The following is a 13,976-nucleotide window of genomic DNA, read 5'->3' as shown; positions in this document are numbered from 1 at the left end:
TGTATCTGATGGCATGCAGTTCTGGGTAATGGCAGTTTCCTTACTCCTAGCCATCTCTTTTGAAGAGTTACTGTGAAGAAAAATATGATCTACAGCATCATCTATTTCCTTAAATCCAAGAGAAAAACAAAGCAGCACTCAAACACAGTCTGTTACTAGTATCTATGAATTATTTTTTCATTTACAGAATGGATTCTAACAACATCTGTCGGCCAGGAGGTTGTGATATGGCTTTGACACTGTCTTCCAGATTTATCCCTTGTACCCTTTCCTGTTGCACACACAGAGAAGAGATGAAAGTGAAATGTGTTGAACTGTTACTCTCCATCTGTCTACACATTCTTAAAAGCCAAGGGGTAGAGTTTATTACAGAATTGAGTTTTAGGGGAAGGCAATAGTGAACAAACAGCGCTTTCAGAATCTTGTCACAACTTTGGTTATTTGGGATAATCAAAACAACATTTTAGAGGAATCAGATTTCAGAGTAAATGTCTCTGTTATTTTTCCCTTCTGTCCTGTTCTTTTGTCCAAGACTAAGCCAAGGATGGAAAGTGATGTTCTGGCATTTAGCAGAGTACTGTCTGGTCCTCTCATGGATTATAACAATTGTACTAGAATAAAGCCCAGAAGAGAGGGGCGGAGAATCAACAGCACAAACTGGAAACAAAGGGTGAAATCTTGACCCCCTTGAAGTCAATGGCAAAGCTCCATTTTACTTCAGTGGGGCCAGGATTTCACCCATGATGGTAGAAATTTACCTAGAATTCAGCACAGAAAAAGGCAGCATGGATCTAAAACCTCCTCTAAAGTACTGTGACTGCAAACATATTTCCATAGTTGATCACTTTAACTTTAGTCATTTTTTAAATATAGAAACTAGCAGATAACTAGATAAAGATTTTCTGTTTCCTTGGTTTCATAGGTTATTCTGGATTTAGGGCAAAATTCTGGCCCCATTGTATACATAGGAATTTTATCATTGATTTCAGTGGGACTGGGATTTGGTCCTTATAACTAGAAACAGCTTTCATTCTGTCATATGAAGTAATACATGAGATTTAAGGTTAGATCTTGCTCCAGTTCAGTTCACTGGTAAAATACCCACATTATCTTCAATAGAAAATCCTGGATCAGGTCCCATCTGACTGGAACAAAACTGTGTTACTTGGGCTGATTTTTAACTAAAACAGCTTTAAGAGGAGAAAAAAAATCTGCTTTATAAAAAAGGGTGTAAAGAATAAAATTTATATTTGGTCTTTCATTAAAAAGGCAGTTTTGAGATTCTGGTTTTAGAGGACTCTTCCAGATTTACTGTAGATGAAAGACTCATGAATTATATACTTCACGATATACTAAATTACTTCCTGCACTTGATCCTGCACTTTGTACCTTATTTGAGGCTTGCTATCATAAAGTGCTCACAGCAGAGCTTTAGAGCTTGCTCCATTGAAGTCAATGTCAGAACTCCCATTAATTGCAGTGGCTGAAGGAACACGCTCTTACTTCACATCTTTGACTCTGTCCCACTGTGTTAGAGATTTTGGGAGGCCTTGTCCAGCGGAGGGGGGATGCCACCATGAGTTTTGCCTGTATAAAGACTGCAGAATCAGGCCTAGACTACACTGAACATTTTTGACCAGCTCTAATTTATGATTACAAGATTTTTTCATTAAAAAATGGCCTTTATTCAAAAATGATTTTTTTTTGTGAAAAACCACATGCCTTTCCCCAGCTTTTTTATCATAAGCATTATTGAAAGTATAAAAACTTTTTTGATAAAAAGTTTTAAACTGAAAACCAGGTCATTTTAACTTTTTTCATGATTTTTTTCCAAAAGACTTTGAAATGGAAATAACTTTGAAATGTCAACAATTTTCACAACAGCTATGATTTAAAAAAAAACATGGCCCATATAATCTCCACAACTACGCAGTGTGGAAAAGAGCAGCTAAAATCAAATGGGACAAGGGTTGAGGTCAAATACAGAGGAAAAAAAGAGGCTACAAGGTATAATTCCCAAGGTAGCCACCAATGAATCCTCCAGATTAAATATGTATGGCCTGCTGTGGTAAGAAATTTGGGAACAGTCACTCCTTTCAACATTGTTTTCCTGTGATTCAGGCATGATTTACAAGGGAAAAATTGCCTAATTAAAGCTCATATGAACAGAATTAACTTAACATGTGTGTCATGTATATGTGTGATACTCTGTATCTACATGGGGAACAAATATTTAATGAGCTCTTCAAACTAGCAGAGGAAGGTATAACAGCATCCAATGGCTGGAAGTTGAATCTAGCCAATCCAGACTGGAAATAAGGTGTACATTTTTAATGGTAAGAGTAATTAACTGTTAGAACAAGCGTCATGATGGATTCTCCCTCACTGTCTATTTTAAAATTATGATTGGATGGTTTTCTAAAAGCTCTGTTCTAGGAATTACTTTGGGGAAGTTCTATGGCCTGTGTTGTACAGGAGGTCAGACTAGATTATCACAATGGTCCCTTCTGGCTGTGGAATCTATGAGTCTATGAATCTATGGTTAGCCGACTGAGGCTGTGTACCACATAGGAGAGAGGCAATCTTTCAGTTATCCAGATCTCAGACCATTTAGGGACTGATAAATAAAACAATACATGAAATACCACTTGGATACTAATTAGCAGCCAGTTCAGATACTGGAGGTATTCATACTAGTGGTGCTCTGGTTTAAAAGAAATGGAGTTGTTGGCAAGGCATTCTTTGTGAGAATCCTGATTCTGATTTTTGACTCTGTATCTTGCTTCCCACTTGGTCCAGTAGAGGTTGAATACCTATAATATCTTCCTTCATTTGTCTGCACTCTAAACGAAACAGTCCAATTCTTTACAATCTCTCCTTATATGGACGTGTTTGTGTGCTTCTATTTTTGTTATGTCTTTGGGCTCCTCTTTCTGCTATATGTGAGATCGGGTGATTAGAATTGAACACAGTATTCAAGTCAAGGGTATACTTTGGCAGTAAGTGGCATTACCACATTTTCAGGGTTTTTTTTTATCCCATTCTTTCTACATCTTACATTCTGTTTGCTGAGTTCGTTTGTTTATATCACTATCATGCATCAAGCAGTTCACAATGATACCCGGATCTTTCCCCCCAGTGGTTACTGTTAATGTAGAAGGACATAGGATGGTTGATTGAGAGTTATTTATAACAAAATCACCAAGTATCAATATTTATTAACCAAAATATTGCTACTTTATAGCCACAGGGTATGATGGTCACAGAGCAATTGCATAATTTGATAGCTACCTACCCTGTAGGAATGTAGGTTTAGAAGATTGAACAAACAGTAAAGATCATTGAGCTGCTATTTTTCTCTCAATCGGTTTACAGAATGCTTTCCAGTTTTACTTATACTAAATGTCCACCCATGCTTGTTTCAACACAATCCTACCTAACGCCACATTGCTTAGTTATAATCAAATTCTTTAGTAAGAGCCAGATCTAGCAAAGCACTTTGAGTATGTGCAAAAATTTCAGTGTGATTATTCATGTGCTTAAATTTAAGTGCATTGTTAGACCAGGGTCTTAATGTCTCTAAAACTGTTCTTAAAAATAAATATATCACTGAATTACAAGTATACCTTAATAATAAAACAGCTGCTGTACTCTTCAAAATCACATTTTAAATCATTAATATAGTGTACACATATGATATGCTGATAGCACTTTTAACTATAATGTGAACAAATAATGTTTAAATTTAGCATTATAATTTGTTGTAATATGTGAACTTTTAACATTGTCTTTTTTCAATCTGTGTTTCTTTACTGTACAGAAATAAAACCTACTTACTGCATTTTACATTTCCTAAATAAATACTTGGTGCATAATTATAATTTAACTAAACAGTAATATTGAGGGCAAAATTTGGCCATCAGAGTAGAGTTAAAGTAGAGTAACTCCATTCACGGTAATGGAGTTATGTAATAACTAGTATGAAAGTGGTATTAAGTGAGATGAAAATCAGGCCCAAAGACTATAATTAATACTGATAGCATGAGCCAGAGTCAGTTCAAGTAAGTTATATAATGGGGATGGCCAAACTTACTGACCCTCTGAGTTGCAAACCATAATCTTCAGACGTTTAAGAGCTGCAAGACACACACAACCTTTACACATGCATTTTTAAAAATATCCTACTTATTGTATCATGGCTAATTACTGCTAGAGCTAGATGCCTTGTGGGTCTCCATCCTGGTTGTAAGTCTTTGGAAATCTGGTTGATACATTGTCAAGGCAGTATGGAGGAGCTCGGTCAGATGTTGATTTGTAAGGACTGCACAATGTTTCAATTTTATGAACTTCATCACAAAGTACAGTGATTCACAGCAGTATGTTGTGCCAAAAATTTAAATGAATTGCATACTAGTCTTCTTGAGTTGAGGATACTTCGTTCCTGGAACTTGCTTCCAGAGCTCAATTGCAGACTGATTTATGCATCATCTTTAGAGCCTGGTCTTTCTGGAGTTCCAGTAGTTCCATTTCTACAGTAGATGTTTCTGTAACCACGGTTTTGGGAATCAGGTTGATCACATCAACCATGAATGGGTTTACAAGAAAGGCGAAGCAGTATCTCAGCTTCTGCAAGTCTTCAAACCTGGCCTAAAAGTCATCAAGCAGTCCTTGTAATTTATCTCTGTATTCCTTGAGTTTGTGATCTACTTTGATTTCAGGGAATGTGTTTACCCTACTTTTGAGATGGGGAAAGTGGTTGAAGTCTCTTGACACTATGTCTCTTTGCAGAAACTTTAACTTGCTCTGGAAGCTGAAGAATGTCTGAGTAAGGTCAGAAATAATCTTATCCTTCCCTTGGTGTGCCAAATTGAGAGTTTGCAGATGCTGCATAATATCAGAGAAAAACATCAGCTTCTGCATGCATTGCTCATCTTTCAGTTGTGGATAGGACTTTTCATTTTCTTCAAGGAAAACACTGATAGACTCCAACAGTTCCACAAACCTATTGCTGGTTTGATTACCACCTCACGATACAGTAGTAAGAGACGTTGTTAGTTTTGTCTTCAAGATCCAGCTCTTCAATTAAATTTTTGAACTGTCAATGAGTCTTCCCATTGAAGTGGATGAAACTGACAATTTCTAGAACTATTTTCGTAACATTTTAATACTTGAAGTATCTGCCTGTGAGATGTTCAGGATGGATGATGCAATGAACAGGGAGAAACTGCGGAAATTTGGGATCACGTTTCAAAAGTCTGATAAGGCCTACTTTTTTTCCCCACCATTGCAGCTGCTCCATCCCTTGCAACACTGATAGATTTATCAAGTGGTACATCGGGGTTTGTAAATGCTTTGTCAAGTGCATTCTTTAGGTGAACACCACGGGTTGTTTCTTTTAGCACCACTGAGTCCAACATTTCTTCTTTCACAGTTACATCTGTGGAAACATAGCAAAAAAATATTGTTAGTTGTGGTTTATCTTGAATATCTGTAGATTCATTGACAGCTAGGCTGAATGCTAGAGAATTCTTAGATCATTTTGCATGTTGCTTGCAACATCGGCACTGATCTTCTGGAAGATACGCCTCTCCAATGTGGCGCAAAATTGGAATTTTCTGTATTAGTCATTGAAGTTTTGTGTTACTTGGATCTAAAATTGAAACCACTTCTGCAATATTCCTCTTAACAAATTCTCCATCACAATATGGATATTTAGCACGAGTGATATTCCATGCCATAACAAAGCTAGCTTCAGTCGTTGTGTCAGCTTCCTTACTGAACTCAGAAAGTAGTGTCTGTTGACTGTTGAAGCATAATTTTAATGTGTTTAGCTTGTTTTTCCTTAATTCTGATCCAGGAGGGTACTTAGATGAAAATATATTGTGAATTGTTTTGTAGTGACATTTCAAGTTGCTCGCTTTGTAGTGAGAAAGCGATGCATTGCAGATTAGGCACATGGGTTTGCAACCTTTACTAGTGAATGCAAAATCTTCCTCTCATTTGCGGAGATAAAGGAAGAAGGAGGCACGTCTCGGGGCCCTATTTCACCCCGAGATGTTTGCTACTTCCCACCACCCAACACAAATGTAATGAGGTTAAGTGGTGTCCATATAAAATAAGTAAGAACTACTAATTATTCCTCAAGAAAGGCTTTTAATGATTTTCGACTATAATAACAGCATAAACAAAACAAGAAAAGGAAAACCAAAGACCAGCACTGAATAAGAATTAATACAAAAGGCAGATTATATTGAAGACAAGTGCAAGTACATGTAATATTGTGGACCATTTGCGAGTTTCTGAACAGTGACTCTACCTATGCTGGTCCTGGCAGGTCACAATAAAAGCCCCAAAGACAGCATAAGTAAAGCTATTATTCACCAGCTCTATATTCCTGGTGACAAACTATCTCAAAGGCAACATAAAGCTGATGAACGATAGCACCAGATGCATTTGCTCAGGCTACTTGAAAGACAAGCACAATACATGCAAAGCTATTATGCATCAGCCACCTACTATTGATTTTATGCTACAGTATCGATACGACTATGATCAATTCGGCTTGAGCAACCAGACTTCTTTACTCCATAGACTTACCCTGCATTTGTCCAAAAATACATTACCCTTCAGTCGGCCGCTTTCTGCACTGGCCAGGTATAGAGAGTCAAGAAGTGCACGTCCCTTCGGTTCAGGGGGTGTGGGTTCCGAAAACACACACAGTCCCATGCCTTCATTCTTTTTATCTGATCTGACGGCCATGTTTTAGAACAGACCAACCAGTCAGGGTGGGCCACATTGTTCATATGGTTGCCCTAGTTGTATAATTGATGCGTATTTAATTTTTATGTCCAATTGTTAGTTGTTCGTAAAATTGAGGCCGATTTATTTTCGGTAGCCGATTAGATCTTGACTGTGGGTAATTTCGGGTTGATAAGTACATAGGAGTCAGCATAAATGGTTATCTGGTTGCAGCGTGTCCTGACCACAAGCTTAAGCTTTGTTTTTGCAAGGCTTGCATTGTAAAGCATATGGACGTTTGAGGCCTAACATTCGCAATACTTCTATTTCATTCAAGCTTTACAAGACAGTTGCTCAATTTATTCACATCATTCTGGCTGAAAACTTAGGTTTTCTTCTTCATACTTGCGTTATTTACAGTTTGAAGATGTCATTGTCATCCACGAAATTAACGTAGGGCTAACACTTAAATCGAAAACTATTCAAATGTGACTTATGAACAGTAAACACAGCTTGTAGTATGCAGCGTGCAGGGAGATCACAGCACATGAAGTCTGCACAGGACTACAGTGATGCAATTTCTGATTATAATAAGTGTGTGCAGCTAAAGTTGGAGCCTAGGTGCCACCTCAAGGGCTGAAGCCCCCAGCACCAGCTCACCTCTTCCTGCGGGGCTGAAGCCCTGAGCACTGCCTCGCTGACTCCTGTGGGGAGGAAGCTCCAAGCCTCCGCCCCCTCCCTCCAATGAGGCTGAAGCCCTGAGCTCTGGCTCACCCCGTTGCAGGATGAAACCCTGAGCCTCCACACCCTCCTTCCCCGCCCCCTCCCACGGGGCTGGAGTCGTGAGCACAAGCTCACCCCCAGTGGTCTGAAGCTCCGAGACTCCGCGTCTCCCCATAGGGCTGGAGCCATGAGTGGCGGCTTGCCCTGCTGTGGGGGGAAGCACCGAGCCTCCACATCCCGATGCAGGGCTGGAGCCGTGAGTGCCAGCTCGCCCCGCTATAGGGGGGAAGCCCTGAGCCTCGGTGCCCCACGGGGGGCTGGAGCCGTATGTCTTGGCTCACCCTGCTGGGTGGGAAAGCCCTGAGCCTCCATGCCCCCCCTCATGGGGCTGAAGCCTCGAGCTCTGTGAGCTGCAGGTGACCTATCAAAGAGCCGCATGCAGCTTGCAAGCTGCGGTTTGGCCAAGCCTGTTATATAATAATAGAATTGAATTTTCATTCTTGTTTTTTCATATTATAATTGTATTTCAACAAAATTAATATTTCTTTGCATGAAATCATATTATTTGAGCTGAAAACAGAGATGAAGAGGTGTAATCATAATGACTTTTTATAGTGCATAAGGTTAACATTATCTTACTTAGGCCTGGTCTACACTACAGAGTTAGATCGACATAAGGCAGATTGCGTTGACCTAATTATTAGTTATTTTCAACAACACTAAGAAACAAAACATATACTAGAGACTAGTATTAGAGAAACTAGAGACTACTTAGAAGGTCTAGAGGAAGAGACTACCTAAAATCTTTCTGAATTTAGGAACAGGTGGGGGAGCCTTGCACCTGTATTTTCAGATCAGAGGAAAGACTGACAGATCTGTTAAAGAGTGTCATGCAGCAAAAAGGCAGTGTTATTTTTGTCATTGGACCCAATTCTGCTCCCACTGATTTTAGGCCAATGTAACTACATTGACTTAAATGAAATTATTCTTCACTTCCACTGGTATGAGATCAGAACTTGGGCTATTATTTTGAAATTACTCTTTTCTAAAGTGAAAAAAACAGGTGAAGTTCTGCTTTCTGGTACCTTGGGGTATAACTAGGGACACTCCTTTGTCTCAAGAGTTATTTCAAATTTGCAATACCAGAGCGGAAAATTTGCCCCGAGCATTTCACAGGACTTGAATGACTTAATAGTTATTTGATAATGTTGCACGCAACTTCTGGATGCCGTCCTTATATATTTAAATTTTAAAGAGGAAGACATCATATCCCCTCAGATCTCTAAATTTAAATGTGTTTTGATATGATGAGTGATGTTTTAAAGAAAGAATTTTCTTCTCACAGTAATAAAGGATTTCAAAAGAACAGCTTGCTCATGTAAGTGGAAAGCTTTACTCCCAGACACCCGAGTTCCAGGGGAGACCAATTGGCTGAGCGATCATACAACGAAGGACACAAATGTTGATTTGTGGCATTACTTCTGCCTTAAGACATACTGATTCAAAATCAGAAATTGCCCCAATATTTTTCTAACATCTTAATGTTTTTACTTGCATATAAAAGAATATCGGCATACAACATATATTCGCAAACAACAAAATCATATGCTGTGTATGTGGTTATCCCAATGTTGGGGACACTGGGGCATGGCCACTAGGTAACTCGAGGGGATGGAAGACCACGAGTGTCGATGAAGCCCCCTCACACTAGGCCCAAGTGTCCTTGGCTCCCCCGCCTGGAGGCACTCGCAGCAGTTATGCTGAGGATCTGCAACAGTATGTTGCAAAGTCAGACTGCCTGAAACTAAACAAGGCCAAACAGGGCAGATATGGAAGAACAATGCTGAATAAAGCAGCTTTATGTATGGTTTAACAGATGGTACAGAGAACAAGGGAACTAGCTGGTAACTGGATTGGCTGGCTATATGGATACTTAGGGCAGCTTGCTATTGGATAAGTATGCTGAAGAAAGAATGTATAAAAGCCTGTGTAACTTCCTGCTCTGTGTGCAGGATTTGAGATTCTATTCCCCCTGTACCTTGTTTGCAGCTGCAAATAAACTTTTCTGCTTCTCCACCCCGTTGTGATTATTGGGTGACGCATACCGGGCAACGAACCTTGCTGTTGTTTGCCTCTGGCACTGGGTGCCGGCAACACCAATATGGATAGTTACTGACAAATTGTTACTGCAAGAGGCTCTATAGATAAAGTAAATAATAAACATCCTTGATGCATGCCACATTATAGAAAAAGCAAATAATAGACATCCTGTTGGAAAGGAATTGGGTGAACTTTCATCATCTTAACCAACAATGAAGTTCTTAGGGATGCATACAATAATTTAATGGCCTTAATACAGCCTGGTTGGAAGTTATATTTTTAAGTTATCCTTAAGTGGTAATTCCAGAGAAATCAGCAAAAGTCCTTTCTGCAATAGTGCTCACAGAATTACCTCTTTCTGGTGATCTCAGGTCTGGTGGATAATGTTCAGAGTTCTTTTGAAGTTATGACTTATGTGTAGATCTGGCTTGAATCTGGATTGCACTGGCTGAATTAATTTTAGCAATATCTGTGAGAGCTGAGTTGTCCAAATTAATCTGGAAATTGATCAGTATAATTGCAATTTTCTAAATATTTGTCCTTTTTTAGGATGAAAGTAAATGATGTTCTGAGGACTAGACTTGGGAAGGACTCTTCTGTGGAGAGAACACTGGAACTTCAGGAGTAACTTGGAAGAAAGCAATTGATGAAAGGACTTGTAGAATTCACTTCTGAACTCACCAGAACCAGGAGATTAGTTACCTGAAAGACTATTAATAGCATTCTCAGTTCAAAGCTAACATTTAATGGAGAAAACTGAGTCTTTTCTTAGGCATAATGAGCATCTCTCAGCTATCTAACCAACAAAATCCTGTGTTTTGCCCCTACTTTGTATCAGCAGTTGAAACAGTAGCCAGACAGTGAGTGACATGCAAAATTGCTCTCTGTAGGCTAAAGGTTGCCAGGATTTCGAAGTCTATCTGGAGGATGAAGTGGCTTGTTACTAAATTCAGTCATTTTCTGTGCAAGTGTTGTTGAAGGTTGTGTCTTACTAGGTCTTGTCTTCACGTACAGCGCTACAGTGGCACAGCTGCACCCGTAGGCACCGACTCCATGGGTGCTGTGGGGGTGGAGCACCCATGGGGAAAAAATGGTGAGGGCTGAACACCCCCCGGCAACCTCCCATCAGCTCCCCACTTCCTCTCCAGCACCTCCCACCCGCCGCAATCAGCTCTTCCATGGTGTGCAGGAGGTGCTGTGGGAGAGGGGCACAGCACACTCGGGGGAGGCAGTGAAACATGGCGGGATGAGGCGGGGCCTGGGACAGAGCCAGGGGTCAAGCACCCCAGGGCACATCGGAAAGTTTGCTTCACCAATGGGAGAGCTTCTCCCATAAGCGTAGTAAATCCATCTCCCCAAGAGGCCGTAGCAATGTCTACACAGGGGGTTAAGTCAGTATAACTATGTTGCTCAGGGGTATGGATTTTTCACATCCCTGAGTGACATAGTTATACTGTTATAGGTCTGTAGTGTAGATATTTAGCTGCCTATAGTAATCTTAGGCCAGGTCTACACTACAGACCTATATCAGTAAAATCCACACCCCGAGTGACGTAGTTATACCAACCTAACCCCCTGTGACGGGGCGTGCATGCCCCGCACTGGGACTGCAGGGGTTCATTCTTGTCTTTGGGCCAAGGAGCCCACGCCCCCTCCAGCTTGCTGGGCATGCTCCGGCTGGAGGCCAGGTATAAAAGGGAGCAACCCAGTTCATTTGGGGCTGACCGCCAGAGAGAAAGGAGGTGTGCTGCAGACTCCTGCTGAAGGACCGCCAACATTCCACGACGCGGAGGCCAGCCAGACAGCAGCGACCCACGAACCCGAGGCTCCAGATGCCACAGATGGAGGAGAGACTGGGGGAACCGTGAGACCACAGGCTGCAGAGAAGCAGGTAGGAAGTAACCCAGGGAGGCTTTGCAGGGAGATGTTTGGAGACCCAGAGGCTAGCTCAGTGTGTTCCAGTTGGATCTCCTCCAAGCTGGTGACAGGCAACCCCACCACCGACAGGGCCGTGGGTTGGGACCCAGTGGAAAGGTAGGGCCTGCGTGCCCCTACCGTCCAATCAGCTCTACTGACTCTGGCCACTAGACTGTGCATCTAATTGCAAGGGCCACTCTACTGACTCTGGCCGCTTGGCCGCACAGCCCTGATAGAGAGGGAAGGTAGATTGACTTTGGCTGTTAGGCCACATTACTCTGAGACCCAGAGGGGTCATGCAGACTTGCCTGCAGGCCTATAATGATCCGTGCCTCATCCCAAAAGGGGACGGGGCATGCATGACCTATGACACCCCCTATTTAGACAGCGCTGTGTCAACGGGAGAGCTTCTTGGGAAGGAGGATTAACTACGCCAATGGCAGAAGCCCTGCCATCTGCGCAGTCGTGTCTTCACTAAAGTGCTACAGAGACACAGCTTCATGGGTTCAGCTGTGCCACTGTTGCACTATACATGACGACAAGCCCTCAAACGAAGGAATTGTCTGAGTTAGTCAAAGTTGTAGCATCTTCAATTCTTGAAGACTATGGTGATCGACGTTTTACAAACATATCTTTTTCAACACAAATGTTAATTTTTTGAAAAATGAATTTGTCATGGAAAACTGACTTGCAAATTTTTTATTTGTGAAATTGGTTTGTTTTTATTGAAAATATTATTGAATTATTAATTTGTTCAAAGTGAACATTCTAGTTGCAAAAAAGCAGTATAAGCAAAAAGATCAAGCCCTCTATACTCAACAAGTTCTGTCACACAGAGTCAGGGGCAGGAGTATTGCAAGAAGAAATTAATTAAATGTCCGTGAGGCACTCAGATACTATGGTACTGAAGACCATTTAAGTACCTAGCTATTTTCTGATACATGTCTGCATTAGATCGGTCTATTTGTCTGGAGTGGTTGAACATAGCCTCAGGTCCTATGTGTGTGAGTGGTGGAAAAAGCTATCCTTTGTTGCCTGAACAGAAATAAAAATAGAACCACCACCAATACAGAGCAGCAATATGTACTCAGGGTTCCAATAAATTTTACTGCTAAACATTTATTCAATATAATAAAATACTGAAAAATTACCCAAGCTACAGGCAATAGAGTAAGCTGGCAAACCAACAGGGCAGCACACAAATTCCAGGTCTGGAAAGAAAATTAATGAAAATACAGAGCTAGTACCTGTATTCAAACAAACCACCAGTGATTAGTACTTGAGATGAAATTTACAAATAACAGCTGCTTAGCTGTAAAAAGCAAATGTTGGCAGGTGGAGTCTAACGCTACCATTCAGCTCTTGTGTTTGTTTATTAACTAAAACTATGTCAAGTTCCATAGCAGAATGTTTGTGTACATATGTATAGTGTGGATATACAACTGTGCCTGTGTCATACCCTCCCACCAAAATGGAAATGTGTATCTGGACTATGAAATTGAAAATGGTATCAATCAGAGGAGGATGTACAGCCAGATTGTTGTTGTTGAATGGTTAGTGATACTGCCAGTTTTATTCCATTTGCTTTGTTATGTAAGTCTTTGAGGCCTGACTGATAGTGATCCAGGCCTTTGGAAGCCAAAATAGAAAGAAAGTGACTATTTTAACTACAACATAGAAATGTTGATATAAAACTTCCTAACTCTTGCTGCAGTTTGTAAAAATGAAGTAGTAGTGAATAAGACATCAGCTGCATTTCGAACTTGGCACATCCATACTAAGGGGAAGAAATCAAGAGTGAAAGCTTTTCCTGTTTTCCCCATCATGCTGACTTTCATACATACATAACAAATATTGTATGAGAGAGACACAGCCTGGCTATAATCTGAGCCACTGGTCTCTAGTATCTCTAATCTGGAGGATTAAAACCACAGGGGCACTGACTCCCCAACTGCTGGCATTGGCAGCAAAGGTAAAGAGTAAATTTTATTGGATTTCTTGTTGTTGCTTAAAAATTCACTGTGAAGTGCGATACATCAGTAAAATGATATAATTTTTATGGTTGTCTTCATAGCTTTGAAATACGCTAAATATAAAGTATGTGCTTTTATAGATAGCACATCACTATATTCTTGCTTTAAACAGAAAGTTTGCAGTTTTATCTCTAAATATTGTTTTTCAGAATAAGTTAAAGTCTGTCTTTTATGTTCTCTAGAGTGACTTCAACCCACTTTTCAATTATTTCCATCAAGTACATAATAAAAGCCATATACTTGAGATCCGCAGCAGCTGTGATAAAGTACCTATATCTATGAGCCAGAGTTAATATCACTGCACTAACATATCTCATGCCTTTTAATTCCAATACTATGCATTATTGATTCATCAGGAAGCAGCTTGATTGTGATGTTCATGGTCCCCATAGGACCTATGCGGACTGATATCCAGTAAACCAGACTAAAAGGAAATCAAAATAATAATAGGCTATAAGATTTGGG

The sequence above is a fragment of the Lepidochelys kempii genome, chromosome 1 (genome assembly GCF_965140265.1).
Source record: "Lepidochelys kempii isolate rLepKem1 chromosome 1, rLepKem1.hap2, whole genome shotgun sequence".
Classification (NCBI taxonomy): domain Eukaryota; kingdom Metazoa; phylum Chordata; order Testudines; family Cheloniidae; genus Lepidochelys; species Lepidochelys kempii.
Note: the sequence above shows the minus strand (reverse complement) of the source record.